The 26983-nt window shown below is 35.9% G+C and overlaps 28 non-coding genes across 28 annotated transcripts; all 28 read right to left on the reverse strand.

The window, feature by feature from the left end:
• Nucleotides 1-816: 816 nt before the first annotated feature.
• On the reverse strand, nucleotides 817-888 carry TRNAW-CCA (transfer RNA tryptophan (anticodon CCA)). The gene has a single exon. It is a non-coding gene; the product is annotated as a tRNA-Trp (tRNA).
• An 814-nt stretch (nucleotides 889-1702) lies between these two features.
• On the reverse strand, nucleotides 1703-1774 carry TRNAW-CCA (transfer RNA tryptophan (anticodon CCA)). The gene has a single exon. It is a non-coding gene; the product is annotated as a tRNA-Trp (tRNA).
• An 814-nt stretch (nucleotides 1775-2588) lies between these two features.
• TRNAW-CCA (transfer RNA tryptophan (anticodon CCA)) lies at nucleotides 2589-2660 on the reverse strand. The gene has a single exon. It is a non-coding gene; the product is annotated as a tRNA-Trp (tRNA).
• Nucleotides 2661-4360: 1700 nt separating this feature from the next.
• TRNAW-CCA (transfer RNA tryptophan (anticodon CCA)) lies at nucleotides 4361-4432 on the reverse strand. The gene has a single exon. It is a non-coding gene; the product is annotated as a tRNA-Trp (tRNA).
• Nucleotides 4433-5247: 815 nt separating this feature from the next.
• Nucleotides 5248-5319, reverse strand: TRNAW-CCA (transfer RNA tryptophan (anticodon CCA)). Its single transcript has one exon. It is a non-coding gene; the product is annotated as a tRNA-Trp (tRNA).
• A 681-nt stretch (nucleotides 5320-6000) lies between these two features.
• Nucleotides 6001-6072, reverse strand: TRNAW-CCA (transfer RNA tryptophan (anticodon CCA)). The gene has a single exon. It is a non-coding gene; the product is annotated as a tRNA-Trp (tRNA).
• An 814-nt stretch (nucleotides 6073-6886) lies between these two features.
• On the reverse strand, nucleotides 6887-6958 carry TRNAW-CCA (transfer RNA tryptophan (anticodon CCA)). Its single transcript has one exon. It is a non-coding gene; the product is annotated as a tRNA-Trp (tRNA).
• An 815-nt stretch (nucleotides 6959-7773) lies between these two features.
• Nucleotides 7774-7845, reverse strand: TRNAW-CCA (transfer RNA tryptophan (anticodon CCA)). The gene has a single exon. It is a non-coding gene; the product is annotated as a tRNA-Trp (tRNA).
• An 813-nt stretch (nucleotides 7846-8658) lies between these two features.
• TRNAW-CCA (transfer RNA tryptophan (anticodon CCA)) lies at nucleotides 8659-8730 on the reverse strand. The gene has a single exon. It is a non-coding gene; the product is annotated as a tRNA-Trp (tRNA).
• An 814-nt stretch (nucleotides 8731-9544) lies between these two features.
• Nucleotides 9545-9616, reverse strand: TRNAW-CCA (transfer RNA tryptophan (anticodon CCA)). The gene has a single exon. It is a non-coding gene; the product is annotated as a tRNA-Trp (tRNA).
• An 816-nt stretch (nucleotides 9617-10432) lies between these two features.
• TRNAW-CCA (transfer RNA tryptophan (anticodon CCA)) lies at nucleotides 10433-10504 on the reverse strand. Its single transcript has one exon. It is a non-coding gene; the product is annotated as a tRNA-Trp (tRNA).
• An 814-nt stretch (nucleotides 10505-11318) lies between these two features.
• TRNAW-CCA (transfer RNA tryptophan (anticodon CCA)) lies at nucleotides 11319-11390 on the reverse strand. Its single transcript has one exon. It is a non-coding gene; the product is annotated as a tRNA-Trp (tRNA).
• An 814-nt stretch (nucleotides 11391-12204) lies between these two features.
• Nucleotides 12205-12276, reverse strand: TRNAW-CCA (transfer RNA tryptophan (anticodon CCA)). The gene has a single exon. It is a non-coding gene; the product is annotated as a tRNA-Trp (tRNA).
• Nucleotides 12277-13090: 814 nt separating this feature from the next.
• Nucleotides 13091-13162, reverse strand: TRNAW-CCA (transfer RNA tryptophan (anticodon CCA)). The gene has a single exon. It is a non-coding gene; the product is annotated as a tRNA-Trp (tRNA).
• An 814-nt stretch (nucleotides 13163-13976) lies between these two features.
• Nucleotides 13977-14048, reverse strand: TRNAW-CCA (transfer RNA tryptophan (anticodon CCA)). The gene has a single exon. It is a non-coding gene; the product is annotated as a tRNA-Trp (tRNA).
• An 814-nt stretch (nucleotides 14049-14862) lies between these two features.
• Nucleotides 14863-14934, reverse strand: TRNAW-CCA (transfer RNA tryptophan (anticodon CCA)). Its single transcript has one exon. It is a non-coding gene; the product is annotated as a tRNA-Trp (tRNA).
• Nucleotides 14935-15748: 814 nt separating this feature from the next.
• TRNAW-CCA (transfer RNA tryptophan (anticodon CCA)) lies at nucleotides 15749-15820 on the reverse strand. Its single transcript has one exon. It is a non-coding gene; the product is annotated as a tRNA-Trp (tRNA).
• Nucleotides 15821-16634: 814 nt separating this feature from the next.
• Nucleotides 16635-16706, reverse strand: TRNAW-CCA (transfer RNA tryptophan (anticodon CCA)). The gene has a single exon. It is a non-coding gene; the product is annotated as a tRNA-Trp (tRNA).
• Nucleotides 16707-17521: 815 nt separating this feature from the next.
• Nucleotides 17522-17593, reverse strand: TRNAW-CCA (transfer RNA tryptophan (anticodon CCA)). The gene has a single exon. It is a non-coding gene; the product is annotated as a tRNA-Trp (tRNA).
• Nucleotides 17594-18407: 814 nt separating this feature from the next.
• Nucleotides 18408-18479, reverse strand: TRNAW-CCA (transfer RNA tryptophan (anticodon CCA)). The gene has a single exon. It is a non-coding gene; the product is annotated as a tRNA-Trp (tRNA).
• An 814-nt stretch (nucleotides 18480-19293) lies between these two features.
• On the reverse strand, nucleotides 19294-19365 carry TRNAW-CCA (transfer RNA tryptophan (anticodon CCA)). Its single transcript has one exon. It is a non-coding gene; the product is annotated as a tRNA-Trp (tRNA).
• An 814-nt stretch (nucleotides 19366-20179) lies between these two features.
• On the reverse strand, nucleotides 20180-20251 carry TRNAW-CCA (transfer RNA tryptophan (anticodon CCA)). The gene has a single exon. It is a non-coding gene; the product is annotated as a tRNA-Trp (tRNA).
• Nucleotides 20252-21065: 814 nt separating this feature from the next.
• Nucleotides 21066-21137, reverse strand: TRNAW-CCA (transfer RNA tryptophan (anticodon CCA)). Its single transcript has one exon. It is a non-coding gene; the product is annotated as a tRNA-Trp (tRNA).
• An 815-nt stretch (nucleotides 21138-21952) lies between these two features.
• TRNAW-CCA (transfer RNA tryptophan (anticodon CCA)) lies at nucleotides 21953-22024 on the reverse strand. Its single transcript has one exon. It is a non-coding gene; the product is annotated as a tRNA-Trp (tRNA).
• Nucleotides 22025-22838: 814 nt separating this feature from the next.
• Nucleotides 22839-22910, reverse strand: TRNAW-CCA (transfer RNA tryptophan (anticodon CCA)). Its single transcript has one exon. It is a non-coding gene; the product is annotated as a tRNA-Trp (tRNA).
• A 1702-nt stretch (nucleotides 22911-24612) lies between these two features.
• Nucleotides 24613-24684, reverse strand: TRNAW-CCA (transfer RNA tryptophan (anticodon CCA)). Its single transcript has one exon. It is a non-coding gene; the product is annotated as a tRNA-Trp (tRNA).
• An 814-nt stretch (nucleotides 24685-25498) lies between these two features.
• TRNAW-CCA (transfer RNA tryptophan (anticodon CCA)) lies at nucleotides 25499-25570 on the reverse strand. The gene has a single exon. It is a non-coding gene; the product is annotated as a tRNA-Trp (tRNA).
• Nucleotides 25571-26731: 1161 nt separating this feature from the next.
• TRNAW-CCA (transfer RNA tryptophan (anticodon CCA)) lies at nucleotides 26732-26803 on the reverse strand. Its single transcript has one exon. It is a non-coding gene; the product is annotated as a tRNA-Trp (tRNA).
• Between the last annotated feature and the right edge of the window lie 180 nt (nucleotides 26804-26983).

A 26983-nucleotide genomic window follows, 5' to 3' on the forward strand; every position in this document is an offset into this window, starting at 1 on the left:
TCATTTGATGATTAATTTATTGACCCTGTTCAGAACCAATGTCTTGTTGACAAAATGCTGATTACCTGCTCATTCTGATTGATTGAAGAAACCGGTTTTAAATTAAACCAATTTTAACCAAACTCCAAAAGCCTAGAAGCTTCGTGCCATCTTGCCGTTAGCGTTAAATGCTTCCAAGTAAATAATGGGACGCTGAGAGTGAGATTTTTACTCGATAAGGAAATCCTCTGTAAGCATTTTTCTTTCTTTAACTAAATTGGATTTAAGGGCCATGCGATTTTACAAAGAAATTGAGTATAAGTAGAAATCAAAAATACCATTTAAGGTGAAGATGGATAACAAGAAAGGCTATTGAGTTTTCTTCAACATTTCTTAGGTGCCATCTATTTACTATGTACAAATATATCAATGTAGGGTAAATTTTTTTATTTATTATTTTATTTTTAAAGCCAGGGCTTTAACCAGAACAAGACAGCATCAAGTACGTCGGGAGGAAAAAAAATTCACCATCATCACAGACTGAGATTCTTTACTGTAAGAGCAGTGAGACTTTGGAACTCTCTGCCAAAGGATTTTGTGATGGTTGATTTGTTGAATGATTTAAGAGGAACCTGGATATCTTTCTTGATACAACAGCAACATTTTCCCTTTTTTCATTGCAATAATAAAAGCTGCGAAGATATTGCCGCTTTAAAAAAGGAGAAGTCCAAAAACTTTGACTTCAAGGTGAGTCCTAATTCTCTTATCAAAGGAACTGGAACTAGCTGGATGAAAATTAGCATTCTGTACTCACATTATGATGATCAAAACAACAACTGACCCAGACGTGATTTGAACACGCAACCTTCTGATCTGGGGTCAGACGCGCTACCGTTGCGCCACAAGGTCATTTGATGATGAATTTATTGACCCTGTTCAGAACCAATGTCTTGTTGACAAAATGCTGATTACCTGCTCATTCTGATTGATTGAAGAAACCGGTTTTCAATTAAACCAATTTTAACCAAACTCCAAAAGCCTAGAAGCTTCGTGCCATCTTGCCGTTAGCATTAAATGCTTCCAAGTAAATAATGGGATGCTGAGAGTGAGATTTTTACTCGATAAGGAAATCATCTGTAAGCATTTTTCTTTCTTTAACTAAATTGGATTTAAGGGCCATGCGATTTTACAAAGAAATTGAGTATAAGTAGAAATCAAAAATACCATTTAAGGTGAAGATGGATAACAAGAAAGGCTATTGAGTTTTTTTCAACATTTCTTAGGTGCCATCTATTTACTATGTACAAATATATCAATGTAGGGTACATTTTTTTATTTATTATTTTATTTTTAAAGCCAGGGCTTTAACCAGAACAAGACAGCATCAAGTACGTCGGGAGGAAAAAAAATTCACCATCATCACAGACTGAGATTCTTTACTGTAAGAGCAGTGAGACTTTGGAACTCTCTGCCAAAGGATTTTGTGATGGTTGATTTGTTGAATGATTTAAGAGGAACCTGGATATCTTTCTTGATACAACAGCAACATTTTCCCTTTTTTCATTGCAATAATAAAAGCTGCGAAGATATTGCCGCTTTAAAAAAGGAGAAGTCCAAAAAGTTTGACTTCAAGGTGAGTCCTAATTCTCTTATCAAAGGAATTGGAACTAGCTGGATGAAAATTAGCATTCTGTACTCACATTATGATGATCAAAGCAACAACTGACCCAGACGTGATTTGAACACGCAACCTTCTGATCTGGAGTCAGACGCGCTACCGTTGCGCCACAAGGTCATTTGATGATGAATTTATTGACCCTGTTCAGAACCAATGTCTTGTTGACAAAATGCTGATTACCTGCTCATTCTGATTGATTGAAGAAACCGGTTTTCAATGAAACCAATTTTAACCAAACTCCAAAAGCCTAGAAGTTTCGTGCCATCTTGCCGTTAGCGTTAAATGCTTCCAAGTAAATAATGGGACGCTGAGAGTGAGATTTTTACTCGATAAGGAAATCATCTGTAAGCATTTTTCTTTCTTTAACTAAATTGGATTTAAGGGCCATGCGATTTTACAAAGAAATTGAGTATAAGTAGAAATCAAAAATACCATTTAAGGTGAAGATGGATAACAAGAAAGGCTATTGAGTTTTCTTCAACATTTCTTAGGTGCCATCTATTTACTATGTACAAATATATCAATGTAGGGTACATTTTTTTATTTATTATTTTATTTTTAAAGCCAGGGCTTTAACCAGAACAAGACAGCATCAAGTACGTCGGGAGGAAAAAAAATTCACCATCATCACAGACTGAGATTCTTTACTGTAAGAGCAGTGAGACTTTGGAACTCTCTGCCAAAGGATTTTGTGATGGTTGATTTGTTGAATGATTTAAGAGGAACCTGGATATCTTTCTTGATACAACAGCAACATTTTCCCTTTTTTCATTGCAATAATAAAAGCTGCGAAGATATTGCCGCTTTAAAAAAGGAGAAGTCCAAAAAGTTTGACTTCAAGGTGAGTCCTAATTCTCTTATCAAAGGAATTGGAACTAGCTGGATGAAAATTAGCATTCTGTACTCACATTATGATGATCAAAGCAACAACTGACCCAGACGTGATTTGAACACGCAACCTTCTGATCTGGAGTCAGACGCGCTACCGTTGCGCCACAAGGTCATTTGATGATGAATTTATTGACCCTGTTCAGAACCAATGTCTTGTTGACAAAATGCTGATTACCTGCTCATTCTGATTGATTGAAGAAACCGGTTTTCAATGAAACCAATTTTAACCAAACTCCAAAAGCCTAGAAGCTTCGTGCCATCTTGCCGTTAGCGTTAAATGCTTCCAAGTAAATAATGGGATGCTGAGAGTGAGATTTTTACTCGATAAGGAAATCATCTGTAAGCATTTTTCTTTCTTTAACTAAATTGGATTTAAGGGACATGCGATTTTACAAAGAAATTGAGTATAAGTAGAAATCAAAAATACCATTTAAGGTGAAGATGGATAACAAGAAAGGCTATTGAGTTTTCTTCAACATTTCTTAGGTGCCATCTATTTACTATGTACAAATATATCAATGTAGGGTACATTTTTTTATTTATTATTTTATTTTTAAAGCCAGGGCTTTAACCAGAACAAGACAGCATCAAGTACGTCGGGAGGAAAAAAAATTCACCATCATCACAGACTGAGATTCTTTACTGTAAGAGCAGTGAGACTTTGGAACTCTCTGCCAAAGGATTTTGTGATGGTTGATTTGTTGAATGATTTAAGAGGAACCTGGATATCTTTCTTGATACAACAGCAACATTTTCCCTTTTTTCATTGCAATAATAAAAGCTGCGTAGATATTGCCGCCTTAAAAAAGGAGAAGTCCAAAAAGTTTGACTTCAAGGTGAGTCCTAATTCTCTTATCAAAGGAATTGGAACTAGCTGGATAAAAACTAGCATTCTCTACTCTCATTATGATGATCAAAGCAACAACTGACCCAGACGTGATTTGAACACGCAACCTTCTGATATGGGGTCAGACGCGCTACCGTTGCACCACAAGGTCATTTGATGATGAATTTATTGACCCTGTTCAGAACCAATGTCTTGTTGACAAAATGCTGATTACCTGCTCATTCTGATTGATTGAAGAAACCGGTTTTAAATTAAACCAATTTTAACCAAACTCCAAAAGCCTAGAAGTTTCGTGCCATCTTGCCGTTAGCGTTAAATGCTTCCAAGTAAATAATGGGACGCTGAGAGTGAGATTTTTACTCGATAAGGAAATCATCTGTAAGCATTTTTCTTTCTTTAACTAAATTGGATTTAAGGGCCATGCGATTTTACAAAGAAATTGAGTATAAGTAGAAATCAAAAATACCATTTGAGGTGAAGATGGATAACAAGAAAGGCTATTGAGTTTTCTTCAACATTTCTTAGGTGCCATCTATTTACTATGTACAAATATATCAATGTAGGGTACATTTTTTTATTTATTATTTTATTTTTAAAGCCAGGGCTTTAACCAGAACAAGACAGCATCAAGTACGTCGGGAGGAAAAAAAATTCACCATCATCACAGACTGAGATTCTTTACTGTAAGAGCAGTGAGACTTTGGAACTCTCTGCCAAAGGATTTTGTGATGGTTGATTTGTTGAATGATTTAAGAGGAACCTGGATATCTTTCTTGATACAACAGCAACATTTTCCCTTTTTTCATTGCAATAATAAAAGCTGCGAAGATATTGCCGCTTTAAAAAAGGAGAACTCCAAAAAGTTTGACTTCAAGGTGAGTCCTAATTCTCTTATCAAAGGAATTGGAACTAGCTGGATGAAAATTAGCATTCTGTACTCACATTATGATGATCAAAGCAACAACTGACCCAGACGTGATTTGAACACGCAACCTTCTGATCTGGAGTCAGACGCGCTACCGTTGCGCCACAAGGTCATTTGATGATGAATTTATTGACCCTGTTCAGAACCAATGTCTTGTTGACAAAATGCTGATTACCTGCTCATTCGGATTGATTGAAGAAACCGGTTTTCAATTAAACCAATTTTAACCAAACTCCAAAAGCCTAGAAGCTTCGTGCCATCTTGCCGTTAGCGTTAAATGCTTCCAAGTAAATAATGGGATGCTGAGAGTGAGATTTTTACTCGATAAGGAAATCATCTGTAAGCATTTTTCTTTCTTTAACTAAATTGGATTTAAGGGCCATGCGATTTTACAAAGAAATTGAGTATAAGTAGAAATCAAAAATACCATTTAAGGTGAAGATGGATAACAAGAAAGGCTATTGAGTTTTCTTCAACATTTCTTAGGTGCCATCTATTTACTATGTACAAATATATCAATGTAGGGTACATTTTTTTATTTATTATTTTATTTTTAAAGCCAGGGCTTTAACCAGAACAAGACAGCATCAAGTACGTCGGGAGGAAAAAAAATTCACCATCATCACAGACTGAGATTCTTTACTGTAAGAGCAGTGAGACTTTGGAACTCTCTGCCAAAGGATTTTGTGATGGTTGATTTGTTGAATGATTTAAGAGGAACCTGGATATCTTTCTTGATACAACAGCAACATTTTCCCTTTTTTCATTGCAATAATAAAAGCTGCGTAGATATTGCCGCCTTAAAAAAGGAGAAGTCCAAAAACTTTGACTTCAAGGTGAGTCCTAATTCTCTTATCAAAGGAACTGGAACTAGCTGGATGAAAAACTAGCATTCTCTACTCTCATTATGATGATCAAAGCAACAACTGACCCTGACGTGATTTGAACACGCAACCTTCTGATCTGGAGTCAGACGCGCTACCGTTGCGCCACAAGGTCATTTGATGATGAATTTATTGACCCTGTTCAGAACCAATGTCTTGTTGACAAAATGCTGATTACCTGCTCATTCTGATTGATTGAAGAAACCGGTTTTAAATTAAACCAATTTTAACCAAACTCCAAAAGCCTAGAAGTTTCGTGCCATCTTGCCGTTAGCGTTAAATGCTTCCAAGTAAATAATGGGACGCTGAGAGTGAGATTTTTACTCGATAAGGAAATCCTCTGTAAGCATTTTTCTTTCTTTAACTAAATTGGATTTAAGGGCCATGCGATTTTACAAAGAAATTGAGTATAAGTAGAAATCAAAAATACCATTTGAGGTGAAGATGGATAACAAGAAAGGCTATTGAGTTTTCTTCAACATTTCTTAGGTGCCATCTATTTACTATGTACAAATATATCAATGTAGGGTACATTTTTTTATTTATTATTTTACGGTTGATGGTTGATTTGTTGAATGATTTAAGAGGAACCTGGATATCTTTCTTGATACAACAGCAACATTTTCCCTTTTTTCATTGCAATAATAAAAGCTGCGTAGATATTGCCGCCTTAAAAAAGGAGAAGTCCAAAAACTTTGACTTCAAGGTGAGTCCTAATTCTCTTATCAAAGGAACTGGAACTAGCTGGATAAAAACTAGCATTCTCTACTCTCATTATGATGATCAAAGCAACAACTGACCCTGACGTGATTTGAACACGCAACCTTCTGATCTGGAGTCAGACGCGCTACCGTTGCGCCACAAGGTCATTTGATGATGAATTTATTGACCCTGTTCAGAACCAATGTCTTGTTGACAAAATGCTGATTACCTGCTCATTCTGATTGATTGAAGAAACCGGTTTTAAATTAAACCAATTTTAACCAAACTCCAAAAGCCTAGAAGTTTCGTGCCATCTTGCCGTTAGCGTTAAATGCTTCCAAGTAAATAATGGGACGCTGAGAGTGAGATTTTTACTCGATAAGGAAATCCTCTGTAAGCATTTTTCTTTCTTTAACTAAATTGGATTTAAGGGCCATGCGATTTTACAAAGAAATTGAGTATAAGTAGAAATCAAAAATACCATTTGAGGTGAAGATGGATAACAAGAAAGGCTATTGAGTTTTCTTCAACATTTCTTAGGTGCCATCTATTTACTATGTACAAATATATCAATGTAGGGTACATTTTTTTATTTATTATTTTATTTTTAAAGCCAGGGCTTTAACCAGAACAAGACAGCATCAAGTACGTCGGGAGGAAAAAAAATTCACCATCATCACAGACTGAGATTCTTTACTGTAAGAGCAGTGAGACTTTGGAACTCTCTGCCAAAGGATTTTGTGATGGTTGATTTGTTGAATGATTTAAGAGGAACCTGGATATCTTTCTTGATACAACAGCAACATTTTCCCTTTTTTCATTGCAATAATAAAAGCTGCGAAGATATTGCCGCTTTAAAAAAGGAGAACTCCAAAAAGTTTGACTTCAAGGTGAGTCCTAATTCTCTTATCAAAGGAATTGGAACTAGCTGGATGAAAATTAGCATTCTGTACTCACATTATGATGATCAAAGCAACAACTGACCCAGACGTGATTTGAACACGCAACCTTCTGATCTGGAGTCAGACGCGCTACCGTTGCGCCACAAGGTCATTTGATGATGAATTTATTGACCCTGTTCAGAACCAATGTCTTGTTGACAAAATGCTGATTACCTGCTCATTCTGATTGATTGAAGAAACCGGTTTTCAATTAAACCAATTTTAACCAAACTCCAAAAGCCTAGAAGCTTCGTGCCATCTTGCCGTTAGCGTTAAATGCTTCCAAGTAAATAATGGGATGCTGAGAGTGAGATTTTTACTCGATAAGGAAATCATCTGTAAGCATTTTTCTTTCTTTAACTAAATTGGATTTAAGGGCCATGCGATTTTACAAAGAAATTGAGTATAAGTAGAAATCAAAAATACCATTTAAGGTGAAGATGGATAACAAGAAAGGCTATTGAGTTTTCTTCAACATTTCTTAGGTGCCATCTATTTACTATGTACAAATATATCAATGTAGGGTACATTTTTTTATTTATTATTTTATTTTTAAAGCCAGGGCTTTAACCAGAACAAGACAGCATCAAGTACGTCGGGAGGAAAAAAAATTCACCATCATCACAGACTGAGATTCTTTACTGTAAGAGCAGCGAGACTTTGGAACTCTCTGCCAAAGGATTTTGTGATGGTTGATTTGTTGAATGATTTAAGAGGAACCTGGATATCTTTCTTGATACAACAGCAACATTTTCCCTTTTTTCATTGCAATAATAAAAGCTGCGTAGATATTGCCGCCTTAAAAAAGGAGAAGTCCAAAAACTTTGACTTCAAGGTGAGTCCTAATTCTCTTATCAAAGGAACTGGAACTAGCTGGATGAAAAACTAGCATTCTCTACTCTCATTATGATGATCAAAGCAACAACTGACCCTGACGTGATTTGAACACGCAACCTTCTGATCTGGAGTCAGACGCGCTACCGTTGCGCCACAAGGTCATTTGATGATGAATTTATTGACCCTGTTCAGAACCAATGTCTTGTTGACAAAATGCTGATTACCTGCTCATTCTGATTGATTGAAGACACCGGTTTTAAATTAAACCAATTTTAACCAAACTCCAAAACCTAGAAGCTTCGTGCCATCTTGCCGTTAGCGTTAAATGCTTCCAAGTAAATAATGGGACGCTGAGAGTGAGATTTTTACTCGATAAGGAAATCCTCTGTAAGCATTTTTCTTTCTTTAACTAAATTGGATTTAAGGGCCATGCAATTTTACAAAGAAATTGAGTATAAGTAGAAATCAAAAATACCATTTGAGGTGAAGATGGATAACAAGAAAGGCTATTGAGTTTTCTTCAACATTTCTTAGGTGCCATCTATTTACTATGTACAAATATATCAATGTAGGGTACATTTTTTTATTTATTATTTTATTTTTAAAGCCAGGGCTTTAACCAGAACAAGACAGCATCAAGTACGTCGGGAGGAAAAAAAATTCACCATCATCACAGACTGAGATTCTTTACTGTAAGAGCAGTGAGACTTCGGAACTCTCTGCCAAAGGATTTTGTGATGGTTGATTTGTTGAATGATTTAAGAGGAACCTGGATATCTTTCTTGATACAACAGCAACATTTTCCCTTTTTTCATTGCAATAATAAAAGCTGCGAAGATATTGCCGCTTTAAAAAAGGAGAAGTCCAAAAAGTTTGACTTCAAGGTGAGTCCTAATTCTCTTATCAAAGGAATTGGAACTAGCTGGATGAAAATTAGCATTCTGTACTCACATTATTATGATCAAAGCAACAACTGACCCAGACGTGATTTGAACACGCAACCTTCTGATCTGGGGTCAGACGCGCTACCGTTGCACCACAAGGTCATTTGATGATGAATTTATTGACCCTGTTCAGAACCAATGTCTTGTTGACAAAATGCTGATTACCTGCTCATTCTGATTGATTGAAGAAACCGGTTTTCAATTAAACCAATTTTAACCAAACTCCAAAAGCCTAGAAGCTTCGTGCCATCTTGCCGTTAGCATTAAATGCTTCCAAGTAAATAATGGGATGCTGAGAGTGAGATTTTTACTCGATAAGGAAATCATCTGTAAGCATTTTTCTTTCTTTAACTAAATTGGATTTAAGGGCCATGCGATTTTACAAAGAAATTGAGTATAAGTAGAAATCAAAAATACCATTTAAGGTGAAGATGGATAACAAGAAAGGCTATTGAGTTTTCTTCAACATTTCTTAGGTGCCATCTATTTACTATGTACAAATATATCAATGTAGGGTACATTTTTTTATTTATTATTTTATTTTTAAAGCCAGGGCTTTAACCAGAACAAGACAGCATCAAGTACGTCGGGAGGAAAAAAAATTCACCATCATCACAGACTGAGATACTTTACTGTAAGAGCAGTGAGACTTTGGAACTCTCTGCCAAAGGATTTTGTGATGGTTGATTTGTTGAATGATTTAAGAGGAACCTGGATATCTTTCTTGATACAACAGCAACATTTTCCCTTTTTTCATTGCAATAATAAAAGCTGCGTAGATATTGCCGCCTTAAAAAAGGAGAAGTCCAAAAACTTTGACTTCAAGGTGAGTCCTAATTCTCTTATCAAAGGAACTGGAACTAGCTGGATGAAAATTAGCATTCTGTACTCACATTATGATGATCAAAGCAACAACTGACCCTGACGTGATTTGAACACGCAACCTTCTGATCTGGAGTCAGACGCGCTACCGTTGCGCCACAAGGTCATTTGATGATGAATTTATTGACCCTGTTCAGAACCAATGTCTTGTTGACAAAATGCTGAATACCTGCTCATTCTGATTGATTGAAGAAACCGGTTTTAAATTAAACCAATTTTAACCAAACTCCAAAAGCCTAGAAGCTTCGTGCCATCTTGCCGTTAGCGTTAAATGCTTCCAAGTAAATAATGGGACGCTGAGAGTGAGATTTTTACTCGATAAGGAAATCCTCTGTAAGCATTTTTCTTTCTTTAACTAAATTGGATTTAAGGGCCATGCGATTTTCTCAAAGAAATTGAGTATAAGTAGAAATCAAAAATACCATTTAAGGTGAAGATGGATAACAAGAAAGGCTATTGAGTTTTCTTCAACATTTCTTAGGTGCCATCTATTTACTATGTACAAATATATCAATGTAGGGTACATTTTTTTATTTATTATTTTATTTTTAAAGCCAGGGCTTTAACCAGAACAAGACAGCATCAAGTACGTCGGGAGGAAAAAAAATTCACCATCATCACAGACTGAGATTCTTTACTGTAAGAGCAGTGAGACTTTGGAACTCTCTGCCAAAGGATTTTGTGATGGTTGATTTGTTGAATGATTTAAGAGGAACCTGGATATCTTTCTTGATACAACAGCAACATTTTCCCTTTTTTCATTGCAATAATAAAAGCTGCGTAGATATTGCCGCCTTAAAAAAGGAGAAGTCCAAAAACTTTGACTTCAAGGTGAGTCCTAATTCTCTTATCAAAGGAACTGGAACTAGCTGGATGAAAAACTAGCATTCTCTACTCTCATTATGATGATCAAAGCAACAACTGACCCAGACGTGATTTGAACACGCAACCTTCTGATCTGGAGTCAGACGCGCTACCGTTGCGCCACAAGGTCATTTGATGATGAATTTATTGACCCTGTTCAGAACCAATGTCTTGTTGACAAAATGCTGATTACCTGCTCATTCTGATTGATTGAAGAAACCGGTTTTCAATTAAACCAATTTTAACCAAACTCCAAAAGCCTAGAAGCTTCGTGCCATCTTGCTGTTAGCATTAAATGCTTCCAAGTAAATAATGGGATGCTGAGAGTGAGATTTTTACTCGATAAGGAAATCATCTGTAAGCATTTTTCTTTCTTTAACTAAATTGGATTTAAGGGCCATGCGATTTTACAAAGAAATTGAGTATGAGTAGAAATCAAAAATACCATTTAAGGTGAAGATGGATAACAAGAAAGGCTATTGAGTTTTCTTCAACATTTCTTAGGTGCCATCTATTTACTATGTACAAATATATCAATGTAGGGTACATTTTTTTATTTATTATTTTATTTTTAAAGCCAGGGCTTTAACCAGAACAAGACAGCATCAAGTACGTCGGGAGGAAAAAAAATTCACCATCATCACAGACTGAGATTCTTTACTGTAAGAGCAGTGAGACTTTGGAACTCTCTGCCAAAGGATTTTGTGATGGTTGATTTGTTGAATGATTTAAGAGTAACCTGGATATCTTTCTTGATACAACAGCAACATTTTCCCTTTTTTCATTGCAATAATAAAAGCTGCGTAGATATTGCCGCCTTAAAAAAGGAGAAGTCCAAAAACTTTGACTTCAAGGTGAGTCCTAATTCTCATATCAAAGGAACTGGAACTAGCTGGATGAAAATTAGCATTCTGTACTCACATTATGATGATCAAAGCAACAACTGACCCTGACGTGATTTGAACACGCAACCTTCTGATCTGGAGTCAGACGCGCTACTGTTGCGCCACAAGGTCATTTGATGATGAATTTATTGACCCTGTTCAGAACCAATGTCTTGTTGACAAAATGCTGAATACCTGCTCATTCTGATTGATTGAAGAAACCGGTTTTAAATTAAACCAATTTTAACCAAACTCCAAAAGCCTAGAAGCTTCGTGCCATCTTGCCGTTAGCGTTAAATGCTTCCAAGTAAATAATGGGACGCTGAGAGTGAGATTTTTACTCGATAAGGAAATCCTCTGTAAGCATTTTTCTTTCTTTAACTAAATTGGATTTAAGGGCCATGCAATTTTACAAAGAAATTGAGTATAAGTAGAAATCAAAAATACCATTTGAGGTGAAGATGGATAACAAGAAAGGCTATTGAGTTTTCTTCAACATTTCTTAGGTGCCATCTATTTACTATGTACAAATATATCAATGTAGGGTACATTTTTTTATTTATTATTTTATTTTTAAAGCCAGGGCTTTAACCAGAACAAGACAGCATCAAGTACGTCGGGAGGAAAAAAAATTCACCATCATCACAGACTGAGATTCTTTACTGTAAGAGCAGTGAGACTTTGGAACTCTCTGCCAAAGGATTTTGTGATGGTTGATTTGTTGAATGATTTAAGAGGAACCTGGATATCTTTCTTGATACAACAGCAACATTTTCCCTTTTTTCATTGCAATAATAAAAGCTGCGAAGATATTGCCGCTTTAAAAAAGGAGAAGTCCAAAAAGTTTGACTTCAAGGTGAGTCCTAATTCTCTTATCAAAGGAATTGGAACTAGCTGGATGAAAATTAGCATACTGTACTCACATTATGATGATCAAAGCAAAAACTGACCCAGACGTGATTTGAACACGCAACCTTTTGATCTGGAGTCAGACGCGCTACCGTTGCGCCACAAGCTCATTTGATGATGAATTTATTGACCCTGTTCAGAACCAATGTCTTGTTGACAAAATGCTGATTACCTGCTCATTCTGATTGATTGAAGAAACCGGTTTTCAATTAAACCAATTTTAACCAAACTCCAAAAGCCTAGAAGCTTCGTGCCATCTTGCCGTTAGCGTTAAATGCTTCCAAGTAAATAATGGAATGCTGAGAGTGAGATTTTTACTCGATAAGGAAATCATCTGTAAGCATTTTTCTTTCTTTCACTAAATTGGATTTAAGGGCCATGCGATTTTACAAAGAAATTGAGTATAAGTAGAAATCAAAAATACCATTTAAGGTGAAGATGGATAACAAGAAAGGCTATTGAGTTTTCTTCAACATTTCTTAGGTGCCATCTATTTACTATGTACAAATATATCAATGTAGGGTACATTTTTTTATTTATTATTTTATTTTTAAAGCCAGGGCTTTAACCAGAACAAGACAGCATCAAGTACGTCGGGAGGAAAAAAAATTCACCATCATCACAGACTGAGATTCTTTACTGTAAGAGCAGTGAGACTTTGGAACTCTCTGCCAAAGGATTTTGTGATGGTTGATTTGTTGAATGATTTAAGAGGAACCTGGATATCTTTCTTGATACAACAGCAACATTTTCCCTTTTTTCATTGCAATAATAAAAGCTGCGTAGATATTGCCGCCTTAAAAAAGGAGAAGTCCAAAAACTTTGACTTCAAGGTGAGTCCTAATTCTCTTATCAAAGGAACTGGAACTAGCTGGATGAAAATTAGCATTCTGTACTCACATTATGATGATCAAAGCAACAACTGACCCTGACGTGATTTGAACACGCAACCTTCTGATCTGGAGTCAGACGCGCTACCGTTGCGCCACAAGGTCATTTGATGATGAATTTATTGACCCTGTTCAGAACCAATGTCTTGTTGACAAAATGCTGATTACCTGCTCATTCTGATTGATTGAAGAAACCGGTTTTAAATTAAACCAATTTTAACCAAACTCCAAAAGCCTAGAAGCTTCGTGCCATCTTGCCGTTAGCGTTAAATGCTTCCAAGTAAATAATGGGACGCTGAGAGTGAGATTTTTACTCGATAAGGAAATCCTCTGTAAGCATTTTTCTTTCTTTAACTAAATTGGATTTAAGGGCCATGCGATTTTACAAAGAAATTGAGTATAAGTAGAAATCAAAAATACCATTTAAGGTGAAGATGGATAACAAGAAAGGCTATTGAGTTTTCTTCAACATTTCTTAGGTGCCATCTATTTACTATGTACAAATATATCAATGTAGGGTACATTTTTTTATTTATTATTTTATTTTTAAAGCCAGGGCTTTAACCAGAACAAGACAGCATCAAGTACGTCGGGAGGAAAAAAAATTCACCATCATCACAGACTGAGATTCTTTACTGTAAGAGCAGTGAGACTTTGGAACTCTCTGCCAAAGGATTTTGTGATGGTTGATTTGTTGAATGATTTAAGAGGAACCTGGATATCTTTCTTGATACAACAGCAACATTTTCCCTTTTTTCATTGCAATAATAAAAGCTGCGAAGATATTGCCGCTTTAAAAAAGGAGAAGTCCAAAAAGTTTGACTTCAAGGTGAGTCCTAATTCTCTTATCAAAGGAATTGGAACTACCTGGATGAAAATTAGCATTCTGTACTCACATTATGATGATCAAAGCAACAACTGACCCTGACGTGATTTGAACACGCAACCTTCTGATCTGGAGTCAGACGCGCTACCTTTGCGCCACAAGGACATTTGATGTTGAATTTATTGACCCTGTTCAGAACCAATGTCTTGTTGACAAAATGCTGATTACCTGCTCATTCTGATTGATTGAAGAAACCGGTTTTAAATTAAACCAATTTTAACCAAACTCCAAAAGCCTAGAAGCTTCGTGCCATCTTGCCGTTAGCGTTAAATGCTTCCAAGTAAATAATGGGACGCTGAGAGTGAGATTTTTACTCGATAAGGAAATCCTCTGTAAGCATTTTTCTTTCTTTAACTAAATTAGTTTTAAGGGCCATGCGATTTTACAAAGAAATTGAGTATAAGTAGAAATCAAAAATACCATTTAAGGTGAAGATGGATAACAAGAAAGGCTATTGAGTTTTCTTCAACATTTCTTAGGTGCCATCTATTTACTATGTACAAATATATCAATGTAGGGTACATTTTTTTATTTATTATTTTATTTTTAAAGCCAGGGCTTTAACCAGAACAAGACAGCATTAAGTACGTCGGGAGGAAAAAAAATTCACCATCATCACAGACTGAGATTCTTTACTGTAAGAGCAGTGAGACTTTGGAACTCTCTGCCAAAGGATTTTGTGATGGTTGATTTGTTGAATGATTTAAGAGGAACCTGGATATCTTTCTTGATACAACAGCAACATTTTCCCTTTTTTCATTGCAATAATAAAAGCTGCGAAGATATTGCCGCTTTAAAAAAGGAGAAGTCCAAAAAGTTTGACTTCAAGGTGAGTCCTAATTCTCTTATCAAAGGAATTGGAACTAGCTGGATGAAAATTAGCATTCTGTACTCACATTATGATGATCAAAGCAACAACTGACCCAGACGTGATTTGAACACGCAACCTTCTGATCTGGAGTCAGACGCGCTACCATTGCGCCACAAGGTCATTAGATGATGAATTTATTGACCCTGTTCAGAACCAATGTCTTGTTGTCAAAATGCTGATTACCTGCTCATTCTGATTGATTGAAGAAACCGGTTTTAAATTAAACCAATTTTATCCAAACTCCAAAAGCCTAGAAGCTTCGTGCCATCTTGCCGTTAGCGTTAAATGCTTCCAATTAAATAATGGGACGCTGAGAGTGAGATTTTTACTCGATAAGGAAATCCTCTGTAAGCATTTTTCTTTCTTTAACTAAATTGGATTTAAGGGCCATGCGATTTTACAAAGAAATTGAGTATAAGTAGAAATCAAAAATACCATTTAAGGTGAAGATGGATAACAAGAAAGGCTATTGAGTTTTCTTCAACATTTCTTAGGTGCCATCTATTTACTATGTACAAATATATCAATGTAGGGTACATTTTTTTATTTATTATTTTATTTTTAAAGCCAGGGCTTTAACCAGAACAAGACAGCATCAAGTAAGTCGGGAGGACAAAAAATTCACCATCATCACAGACTGAGATTCTTTACTGTAAGAGCAGTGAGACTTTGGAACTCTCTGCCAAAGGATTTTGTGATGGTTGATTTGTTGAATGATTTAAGAGGAACCTGGATATCTTTCTTGATACAACAGCAACATTTTCCCTTTTTTCATTGCAATAATAAAAGCTGCGTAGATATTGCCGCCTTAAAAAAGGAGAAGTCCAAAAACTTTGACTTCAAGGTGAGTCCTAATTCTCTTATCAAAGGAACTGGAACTAGCTGGATGAAAATTAGCATTCTGTACTCACATTATGATGATCAAAGCAACAACTGACCCTGACGTGATTTGAACACACAACCTTCTGATCTGGAGTCAGACGCGCTACCTTTGCGCCACAAGGTCATTTGATGATGAATTTATTGACCCTGTTCAGAACCAATGTCTTGTTGACAAAATGCTGATTACCTGCTCATTCTGATTGATTGAAGAAACCGGTTTTAAATTAAACCAATTTTAACCAAACTCCAAAAGCCTAGAAGCTTCGTGCCATCTTGCCGTTAGCGTTAAATGTTTCCAAGTAAATAATGGGACGCTGAGAGTGAGATTTTTACTCGATAAGGAAATCCTCTGTAAGCATTTTTCTTTCTTTAACTAAATTGGATTTAAGGGCCATGCGATTTTACAAAGAAATTGAGTATAAGTAGAAATCAAAAATACCATTTAAGGTGAAGATGGATAACAAGAAAGGCTATTGAGTTTTCTTCAACATTTCTTAGGTGCCATCTATTTACTATGTACAAATATATCAATGTAGGGTACATTTTTTTATTTATTATTTTATTTTTAAAGCCAGGGCTTTAACCAGAACAAGACAGCATCAAGTACGTCGGGAGGAAAAAAAATTCACCATCATCACAGACTGAGATTCTTTACTGTAAGAGCAGTAAGACTTTGGAACTCTCTGCCAAAGGATTTTGTGATGGTTGATTTGTTGAATGATTTAAGAGGAACCTGGATATCTTTCTTGATACAACAGCAACATTTTCCCTTTTGTCATTGCAATAATAAAAGCTGCGAAGATATTGCCGCTTTAAAAAAGGAGAAGTCCAAAAAGTTTGACTTCAAGGTGAGTCCTAATTCTCTTATCAAAGGAACTGGAACTAGCTGGATGAAAATTAGCATTCTGTACTCACATTATGATGATCAAAGCAACAAATGACCCTGACGTGATTTGAACACGCAACCTTCTGATCTGGAGTCAGACGCGCTACCGTTGCGCCACAAGGTCATTTGATGATGAATTTATTGACCCTGTTCAGAACCAATGTCTTGTTGACAAAATGCTGATTACCTGCTCATTCTGATTGATTGAAGAAACGGGTTTTAAATTAAACCAATTTTAACCAAACTCCAAAAGCCTAGAAGCTTCGTGCCATCTTGCCGTTAGCGTTAAATGCTTCCAAGTAAATAATGGGACGCTGAGAGTGAGATTTTTACTCGATAAGGAAATCCTCTGTAAGCATTTTTCTTTCTTTAACTAAATTGGATTTAAGGGCCATGCGATTTTACAAAGAAATTGAGTATAAGTAGAAATCAAAAATACCATTTAAGGTGAAGATGGATAACAAGAAAGGCTATTGAGTTTTCTTCAACATTTCTTAGGTGCCATCTATTTACTATGTACAAATATATCAATCTAGGGTACATTTTTTTATTTATTATTTTATTTTTAAAGCCAGGGCTTTAACCAGAACAAGACAGCATCAAGTACGTCGGGAGGAAAAAAAATTCACCATCATCACAGACTGAGATTCTTTACTGTAAGAGCAGTGAGACTTTGGAACTCTCTGCCAAAGGATTTTGTGATGGTTGATTTGTTGAATGATTTAAGAGGAACCTGGATATCTTTCTTGATACAACAGCAACATTTTCCCTTTTTTCATTGCAATAATAAAAGCTGCGTAGATATTGCCGCCTTAAAAAAGGAGAAGTCCAAAAACTTTGACTTCAAGGTGAGTCCTAATTCTCTTATCAAAGGAACTGGAACTAGCTGGATGAAAAACTAGCATTCTCTACTCTCATTATGATGATCAAAGCAACAACTGACCCTGACGTGATTTGAACACACAACCTTCTGATCTGGAGTCAGACGCGCTACCGTTGCGCCACAAGGTCATTTGATGATGAATTTATTGACCCTGTTCAGAACCAATGTCTTGTTGACAAAATGCTGATTACCTGCTCATTCTGATTGATTGAAGAAACCGGTTTTAAATTAAACCAATTTTAACCAAACTCCAAAAGCCTAGAAGCTTCGTGCCATCTTGCCGTTAGCGTTAAATGCTTCCAAGTAAATAATGGGACGCTGAGAATGAGATTTTTACTCGATAAGGAAATCCTCTGTAAGCATTTTTCTTTCTTTAACTAAATTGGATTTAAGGGCCATGCGATTTTACAAAGAAATTGAGTATAAGTAGAAATCAAAAATACCATTTAAGGTGAAGATGGATAACAAGAAAGGCTATTGAGTTTTCTTCAACATTTCTTAGGTGCCATCTATTTACTATGTACAAATATATCAATGTAGGGTACATTTTTTTATTTATTATTTTATTTTTAAAGCCAGGGCTTTAACCAGAACAAGACAGCATCAAGTACGTCGGGAGGAAAAAAAATTCACCATCATCACAGACTGAGATTCTTTACTGTAAGAGCAGTGAGACTTTGGAACTCTCTGCCAAAGGATTTTGTGATGGTTGATTTGTTGAATGATTTAAGAGGAACCTGGATATCTTTCTTGATACAACAGCAACATTTTCCCTTTTTTCATTGCAATAATAAAAGCTGCGAAGATATTGCCGCTTTAAAAAAGGAGAAGTCCAAAAAGTTTGACTTCAAGGTGAGTCCTAATTCTCTTATCAAAGGAATTGGAACTAGCTGGATGAAAATTAGCATTCTGTACTCACATTATGATGATCAAAGCAACAACTGACCCAGACGTGATTTGAACACGCAACCTTCTGATCTGGAGTCAGACGCGCTACCGTTGCGCCACAAGGTCATTTGATGATGAATTTATTGACCCTGTTCAGAACCAATGTCTTGTTGACAAAATGCTGATTACCTGCTCATTCTGATTGATTGAAGAAACCGGTTTTAAATTAAACCAATTTTAACCAAACTCCAAAAGCCTAGAAGCTTCGTGCCATCTTGCCGTTAGCGTTAAATGCTTCCAAGTAAATAATGGGACGCTGAGAGTGAGATTTTTACTCGATAAGGAAATCCTCTGTAAGCATTTTTCTTTCTTTAACTAAATTAGTTTTAAGGGCCATGCGATTTTACAAAGAAATTGAGTATAAGTAGAAATCAAAAATACCATTTAAGGTGAAGATGGATAACAAGAAAGGCTATTGAGTTTTCTTCAACATTTCTTAGGTGCCATCTATTTACTATGTACAAATATATCAATGTAGGGTACATTTTTTTATTTATTATTTTATTTTTAAAGCCAGGGCTTTAACCAGAACAAGACAGCATTAAGTACGTCGGGAGGAAAAAAAATTCACCATCATCACAGACTGAGATTCTTTACTGTAAGAGCAGTGAGACTTTGGAACTCTCTGCCAAAGGATTTTGTGATGGTTGATTTGTTGAATGATTTAAGAGGAACCTGGATATCTTTCTTGATACAACAGCAACATTTTCCCTTTTTTCATTGCAATAATAAAAGCTGCGAAGATATTGCCGCTTTAAAAAAGGAGAAGTCCAAAAAGTTTGACTTCAAGGTGAGTCCTAATTCTCTTATCAAAGGAATTGGAACTAGCTGGATGAAAATTAGCATTCTGTACTCACATTATGATGATCAAAGCAACAACTGACCCAGACGTGATTTGAACACGCAACCTTCTGATCTGGAGTCAGACGCGCTACCATTGCGCCACAAGGTCATTAGATGATGAATTTATTGACCCTGTTCAGAACCAATGTCTTGTTGTCAAAATGCTGATTACCTGCTCATTCTGATTGATTGAAGAAACCGGTTTTAAATTAAACCAATTTTATCCAAACTCCAAAAGCCTAGAAGCTTCGTGCCATCTTGCCGTTAGCGTTAAATGCTTCCAATTAAATAATGGGACGCTGAGAGTGAGATTTTTACTCGATAAGGAAATCCTCTGTAAGCATTTTTCTTTCTTTAACTAAATTGGATTTAAGGGCCATGCGATTTTACAAAGAAATTGAGTATAAGTAGAAATCAAAAATACCATTTAAGGTGAAGATGGATAACAAGAAAGGCTATTGAGTTTTCTTCAACATTTCTTAGGTGCCATCTATTTACTATGTACAAATATATCAATGTAGGGTACATTTTTTTATTTATTATTTTATTTTTAAAGCCAGGGCTTTAACCAGAACAAGACAGCATCAAGTAAGTCGGGAGGACAAAAAATTCACCATCATCACAGACTGAGATTCTTTACTGTAAGAGCAGTGAGACTTTGGAACTCTCTGCCAAAGGATTTTGTGATGGTTGATTTGTTGAATGATTTAAGAGGAACCTGGATATCTTTCTTGATACAACAGCAACATTTTCCCTTTTTTCATTGCAATAATAAAAGCTGCGTAGATATTGCCGCCTTAAAAAAGGAGAAGTCCAAAAACTTTGACTTCAAGGTGAGTCCTAATTCTCTTATCAAAGGAACTGGAACTAGCTGGATGAAAATTAGCATTCTGTACTCACATTATGATGATCAAAGCAACAACTGACCCTGACGTGATTTGAACACACAACCTTCTGATCTGGAGTCAGACGCGCTACCTTTGCGCCACAAGGTCATTTGATGATGAATTTATTGACCCTGTTCAGAACCAATGTCTTGTTGACAAAATGCTGATTACCTGCTCATTCTGATTGATTGAAGAAACCGGTTTTAAATTAAACCAATTTTAACCAAACTCCAAAAGCCTAGAAGCTTCGTGCCATCTTGCCGTTAGCGTTAAATGTTTCCAAGTAAATAATGGGACGCTGAGAGTGAGATTTTTACTCGATAAGGAAATCCTCTGTAAGCATTTTTCTTTCTTTAACTAAATTGGATTTAAGGGCCATGCGATTTTACAAAGAAATTGAGTATAAGTAGAAATCAAAAATACCATTTAAGGTGAAGATGGATAACAAGAAAGGCTATTGAGTTTTCTTCAACATTTCTTAGGTGCCATCTATTTACTATGTACAAATATATCAATGTAGGGTACATTTTTTTATTTATTATTTTATTTTTAAAGCCAGGGCTTTAACCAGAACAAGACAGCATCAAGTACGTCGGGAGGAAAAAAAATTCACCATCATCACAGACTGAGATTCTTTACTGTAAGAGCAGTAAGACTTTGGAACTCTCTGCCAAAGGATTTTGTGATGGTTGATTTGTTGAATGATTTAAGAGGAACCTGGATATCTTTCTTGATACAACAGCAACATTTTCCCTTTTGTCATTGCAATAATAAAAGCTGCGAAGATATTGCCGCTTTAAAAAAGGAGAAGTCCAAAAAGTTTGACTTCAAGGTGAGTCCTAATTCTCTTATCAAAGGAACTGGAACTAGCTGGATGAAAATTAGCATTCTGTACTCACATTATGATGATCAAAGCAACAAATGACCCTGACGTGATTTGAACACGCAACCTTCTGATCTGGAGTCAGACGCGCTACCGTTGCGCCACAAGGTCATTTGATGATGAATTTATTGACCCTGTTCAGAACCAATGTCTTGTTGACAAAATGCTGATTACCTGCTCATTCTGATTGATTGAAGAAACGGGTTTTAAATTAAACCAATTTTAACCAAACTCCAAAAGCCTAGAAGCTTCGTGCCATCTTGCCGTTAGCGTTAAATGCTTCCAAGTAAATAATGGGACGCTGAGAGTGAGATTTTTACTCGATAAAGAAATCCTCTGTAAGCATTTTTCTTTCTTTAACTAAATTGGATTTAAGGGCCATGCGATTTTACAAAGAAATTGAGTATAAGTAGAAATCAAAAATACCATTTAAGGTGAAGATGGATAACAAGAAAGGCTATTGAGTTTTCTTCAACATTTCTTAGGTGCCATCTATTTACTATGTACAAATATATCAATCTAGGGTACATTTTTTTATTTATTATTTTATTTTTAAAGCCAGGGCTTTAACCAGAACAAGACAGCATCAAGTACGTCGGGAGGAAAAAAAATTCACCATCATCACAGACTGAGATTCTTTACTGTAAGAGCAGTGAGACTTTGGAACTCTCTGCCAAAGGATTTTGTGATGGTTGATTTGTTGAATGATTTAAGAGGAACCTGGATATCTTTCTTGATACAACAGCAACATTTTCCCTTTTTTCATTGCAATAATAAAAGCTGCGTAGATATTGCCGCCTTAAAAAAGGAGAAGTCCAAAAACTTTGACTTCAAGGTGAGTCCTAATTCTCTTATCAAAGGAACTGGAACTAGCTGGATGAAAAACTAGCATTCTCTACTCTCATTATGATGATCAAAGCAACAACTGACCCTGACGTGATTTGAACACACAACCTTCTGATCTGGAGTCAGACGCGCTACCGTTGCGCCACAAGGTCATTTGATGATGAATTTATTGACCCTGTTCAGAACCAATGTCTTGTTGACAAAATGCTGATTACCTGCTCATTCTGATTGATTGAAGAAACCGGTTTTAAATTAAACCAATTTTAACCAAACTCCAAAAGCCTAGAAGCTTCGTGCCATCTTGCCGTTAGCGTTAAATGCTTCCAAGTAAATAATGGGACGCTGAGAATGAGATTTTTACTCGATAAGGAAATCCTCTGTAAGCATTTTTCTTTCTTTAACTAAATTGGATTTAAGGGCCATGCGATTTTACAAAGAAATTGAGTATAAGTAGAAATCAAAAATACCATTTAAGGTGAAGATGGATAACAAGAAAGGCTATTGAGTTTTCTTCAACATTTCTTAGGTGCCATCTATTTACTATGTACAAATATATCAATGTAGGGTACATTTTTTTATTTATTATTTTATTTTTAAAGCCAGGGCTTTAACCAGAACAAGACAGCATCAAGTACGTCGGGAGGAAAAAAAATTCACCATCATCACAGACTGAGATTCTTTACTGTAAGAGCAGTGAGACTTTGGAACTCTCTGCCAAAGGATTTTGTGATGGTTGATTTGTTGAATGATTTAAGAGGAACCTGGATATCTTTCTTGATACAACAGCAACATTTTCCCTTTTTTCATTGCAATAATAAAAGCTGCGAAGATATTGCCGCTTTAAAAAAGGAGAAGTCCAAAAAGTTTGACTTCAAGGTGAGTCCTAATTCTCTTATCAAAGGAATTGGAACTAGCTGGATGAAAATTAGCATTCTGTACTCACATTATGATGATCAAAGCAACAACTGACCCAGACGTGATTTGAACACGCAACCTTCTGATCTGGAGTCAGATGCGCTACCGTTGCGCCACAAGGTCATTTGATGATGAATTTATTGACCCTGTTCAGAACCAATGTCTTGTTGACAAAATGCTGATTACCTGCTCATTCTGATTGATTGAAGAAACCGGTTTTAAATTAAACCAATTTTAACCAAACTCCAAAAGCCTAGAAGCTTCGTGCCATCTTGCCGTTAGCGGTAAATGCTTCCAAGTAAATAATGGGACGCTGAGAGTGAGATTTTTACTCGATAAGGAAATCCTCTGTAAGCATTTTTCTTTCTTTAACTAAATTGGATTTAAGGGCCATGCGATTTTACAAAGAAATTGAGTATAAGTAGAAATCAAAAATACCATTTAAGGTGAAGATGGATAACAAGAAAGGCTATTGAGTTTTCTTCAACATTTCTTAGGTGCCATCTATTTACTATGTACAAATATATCAATGTAGGGTACATTTTTTTATTTATTATTTTATTTTTAAAGCCAGGGCTTTAACCAGAACAAGACAGCATCAAGTACGTCGGGAGGAAAAAAAATTCACCATCATCACAGACTGAGATTCTTTACTGTAAGAGCAGTGAGACTTTGGAACTCTCTGCCAAAGGATTTTGTGATGGTTGATTTGTTGAATGATTTAAGAGGAACCTGGATATCTTTCTTGATACAACAGCAACATTTTCCCTTTTTTCATTGCAATAATAAAAGCTGCGTAGATATTGCCGCCTTAAAAAAGGAAAAGTCCAAAAACTTTGACTTCAAGGTGAGTCCTAATTCTCTTATCAAAGGAACTGGAACTAGCTGTATGAAAAACTAGCATTCTGTACTCTCATTATGATGATCAAAGCAACAACTGAACCTGACGTGATGTGAACACGCAACCTTCTGATCTGGAGTCAGACGCGCTACCGTTGCGCCACAAGGTCATTTGATGATGAATTTATTGACCCGGTTCAGAACCAATGTCTTGTTGACAAAATGCTGATTACCTGCTCATTCTGATTGATTGAAGAAACCGGTTTTAAATTAAACCAATTTTAACCAAACTCCAAAAGCCTAGAAGCTTCGTGCCATCTTGCCGTTAGCGTTAAATGCTTCCAAGTAAATAATGAGACGCTGAGAGTGAGATTTTTACTCGATAAGGAAATCCTCTGTAAGCATTTTTCTTTCTTTAACTAAATTGGATTTAAGGGCCATGCGATTTTACAAAGAAATTGAGTATAAGTAGAAATCAAAAATACCATTTAAGGTGAAGATGGATAACAAGAAAGGCTATTGAGTTTTCTTCAACATTTCTTAGGTGCCATCTATTTACTATGTACAAATATATCAATGTAGGGTACATTTTTTTATTTATTATTTTATTTTTAAAGCCAGGGCTTTAACCAGAACAAGACAGCATCAAGTACGTCGGGAGGAAAAAAAATTCACCATCATCACAGACTGAGATTCTTTACTGTAAGAGCAGTGAGACTTTGGAACTCTCTGCCAAAGGATTTTGTGATGGTTGATTTGTTGAATGATTTAAGAGGAACCTGGATATCTTTCTTGATACAACAGCAACATTTTCCCTTTTTTCATTGCAATAATAAAAGCTGCGAAAATATTGCCGCTTTAAAAAAGGAGAAGTCCAAAAAGTTTGACTTCAAGGTGAGTCCTAATTCTCTTATCAAAGGAACTGGAACTAGCTGGATGAAAAACTAGCATTCTGTACTCTCATTATGATGATCAAAGCAACAACTGACCCTGACGTGATTTGAACACGCAACCTTCTGATCTGGAGTCAGACGCGCTACCGTTGCGCCACAAGGTCATTTGATGTTGAATTTATTGACCCTGTTCAGAACCAATGTCTTGTTGACAAAATGCTGATTACCTGCTCATTCTGATTGATTGAAGAAACCGGTTTTAAATTAAACCAATTTTAACCAAACTCCAAAAGCCTAGAAGCTTCGTGCCATCTTGCCGTTAGCGTTAAATGCTTCCAAGTAAATAATGGGACGCTGAGAGTGAGATTTTTACTCGATAAGGAAATCCTCTGTAAGCATTTTTCTTTCTTTAACTAAATTGGATTTAAGGGCCATGCGATTTTACAAAGAAATTGAGTATAAGTAGAAATCAAAAATACCATTTAAGGTGAAGATGGATAACAAGAAAGGCTATTGAGTTTTCTTCAACATTTCTTAGGTGCCATCTATTTACTATGTACAAATATATCAATGTAGGGTACATTTTTTTATTTATTATTTTATTTTTAAAGCCAGGGCTTTAACCAGAACAAGACAGCATCAAGTACGTCGGGAGGAAAAAAACTTCACCATCATCACAGACTGAGATTCTTTACTGTAAGAGCAGTGAGACTTTGGAACTCTCTGTCAAAGGATTTTGTGATGGTTGATTTGTTGAATGATTTAAGAGGAACCTGGATATCGTTCTTGATACAACAGCAACATTTTCCCTTTTTTCATTGCAATAATAAAAGCTGCGAAGATATTGCCGCTTTAAAAAAGGAGAAGTCCAAAAAGTTTGACTTCAAGGTGAGTCCTAATTCTCTTATCAAAGGAATTGGAACTACCTGGATGAAAATTAGCATTCTGTACTCACATTATGATGATCAAAGCAACAACTGACCCAGACGTGATTTGAACACGCAACCTTCTGATCTGGAGTCAGACGCGCTACCGTTGCGCCACAAGGTCATTAGATGATGAATTTATTGACCCTGTTCAGAACCAATGTCTTGTTGACAAAATGCTGATTACCTGCTCATTCTGATTGATTGAAGAAACCGGTTTTAAATTAAACCAATTTTAACCAAACTCCAAAAGCCTAGAAGCTTCGTGCCATCTTGCCGTTAGCGTTAAATGCTTCCAAGTAAATAATGGGACGCTGAGAGTGAGATTTTTACTCGATAAGGAAATCCTCTGTAAGCATTTTTCTTTCTTTAACTAAATTGGATTTAAGGGCCATGCGATTTTACAAAGAAATTGAGTATAAGTAGAAATCAAAAATACCATTTAAGGTGAAGATGGATAACAAGAAAGGCTATTGAGTTTTCTTCAACATTTCTTAGGTGCCATCTATTTACTATGTACAAATATATCAATGTAGGGTACATTTTTTTATTTATTATTTTATTTTTAAAGCCAGGGCTTTAACCAGAACAAGACAGCATCAAGTACGTCGGGAGGAAAAAAAATTCACCATCATCACAGACTGAGATTCTTTACTGTAAGAGCAGTAAGACTTTGGAACTCTCTGCCAAAGGATTTTGTGATGGTTGATTTGTTGAATGATTTAAGAGGAACCTGGATATCTTTCTTGATACAACAGCAACATTTTCCCTTTTGTCATTGCAATAATAAAAGCTGCGAAGATATTGCCGCTTTAAAAAAGGAGAAGTCCAAAAAGTTTGACTTCAAGGTGAGTCCTAATTCTCTTATCAAAGGAAATGTAGGGTACATTTTTTTATTTATTATTTTATTTTTAAAGCCAGGGCTTTAACCAGAACAAGACAGCATCAAGTACGTCGGGAAGAAAAAAAATTCACCATCATCACAGACTGAGATTCTTTACTGTAAGAGCAGTGAGACTTTGGAACTCTCTGCCAAAGGATTTTGTGATGGTTGATTTGTTGAATGATTTAAGAGGAACCTTGATATCTTTCTTGATACAACAGCAACATTTTCCCTTTTTTCATTGCAATAATAAAAGCTGCGTAGATATTGCCGCCTTAAAAAAGGAGAAGTCCAAAAACTTTGACTTCAAGGTGAGTCCTAATTCTCTTATCAAAGGAACTGGAACTAGCTGGATGAAAAACTAGCATTCTGTACTCTCATTATGATGATCAAAGCAACAACTGAACCTGACGTGATTTGAACACGCAACCTTCTGATCTGGAGTCAGACGCGCTACCGTTGCGCCACAAGGTCATTTGATGATGAATTTATTGACCCTGTTCAGAACCAATGTCTTGTTGACAAAATGCTGATTACCTGCTCATTCTGATTGATTGAAGAAACCGGTTTTAAATTAAACCAATTTTAACCAAACTCCAAAAGCCTAGAAGCTTCGTGCCATCTTGCCGTTAGCGTTAAATGCTTCCAAGTAAA

Source organism: Rhinoderma darwinii, chromosome 3, assembly GCF_050947455.1.
Source record: "Rhinoderma darwinii isolate aRhiDar2 chromosome 3, aRhiDar2.hap1, whole genome shotgun sequence".
Classification (NCBI taxonomy): Eukaryota; Metazoa; Chordata; class Amphibia; order Anura; family Rhinodermatidae; genus Rhinoderma; species Rhinoderma darwinii.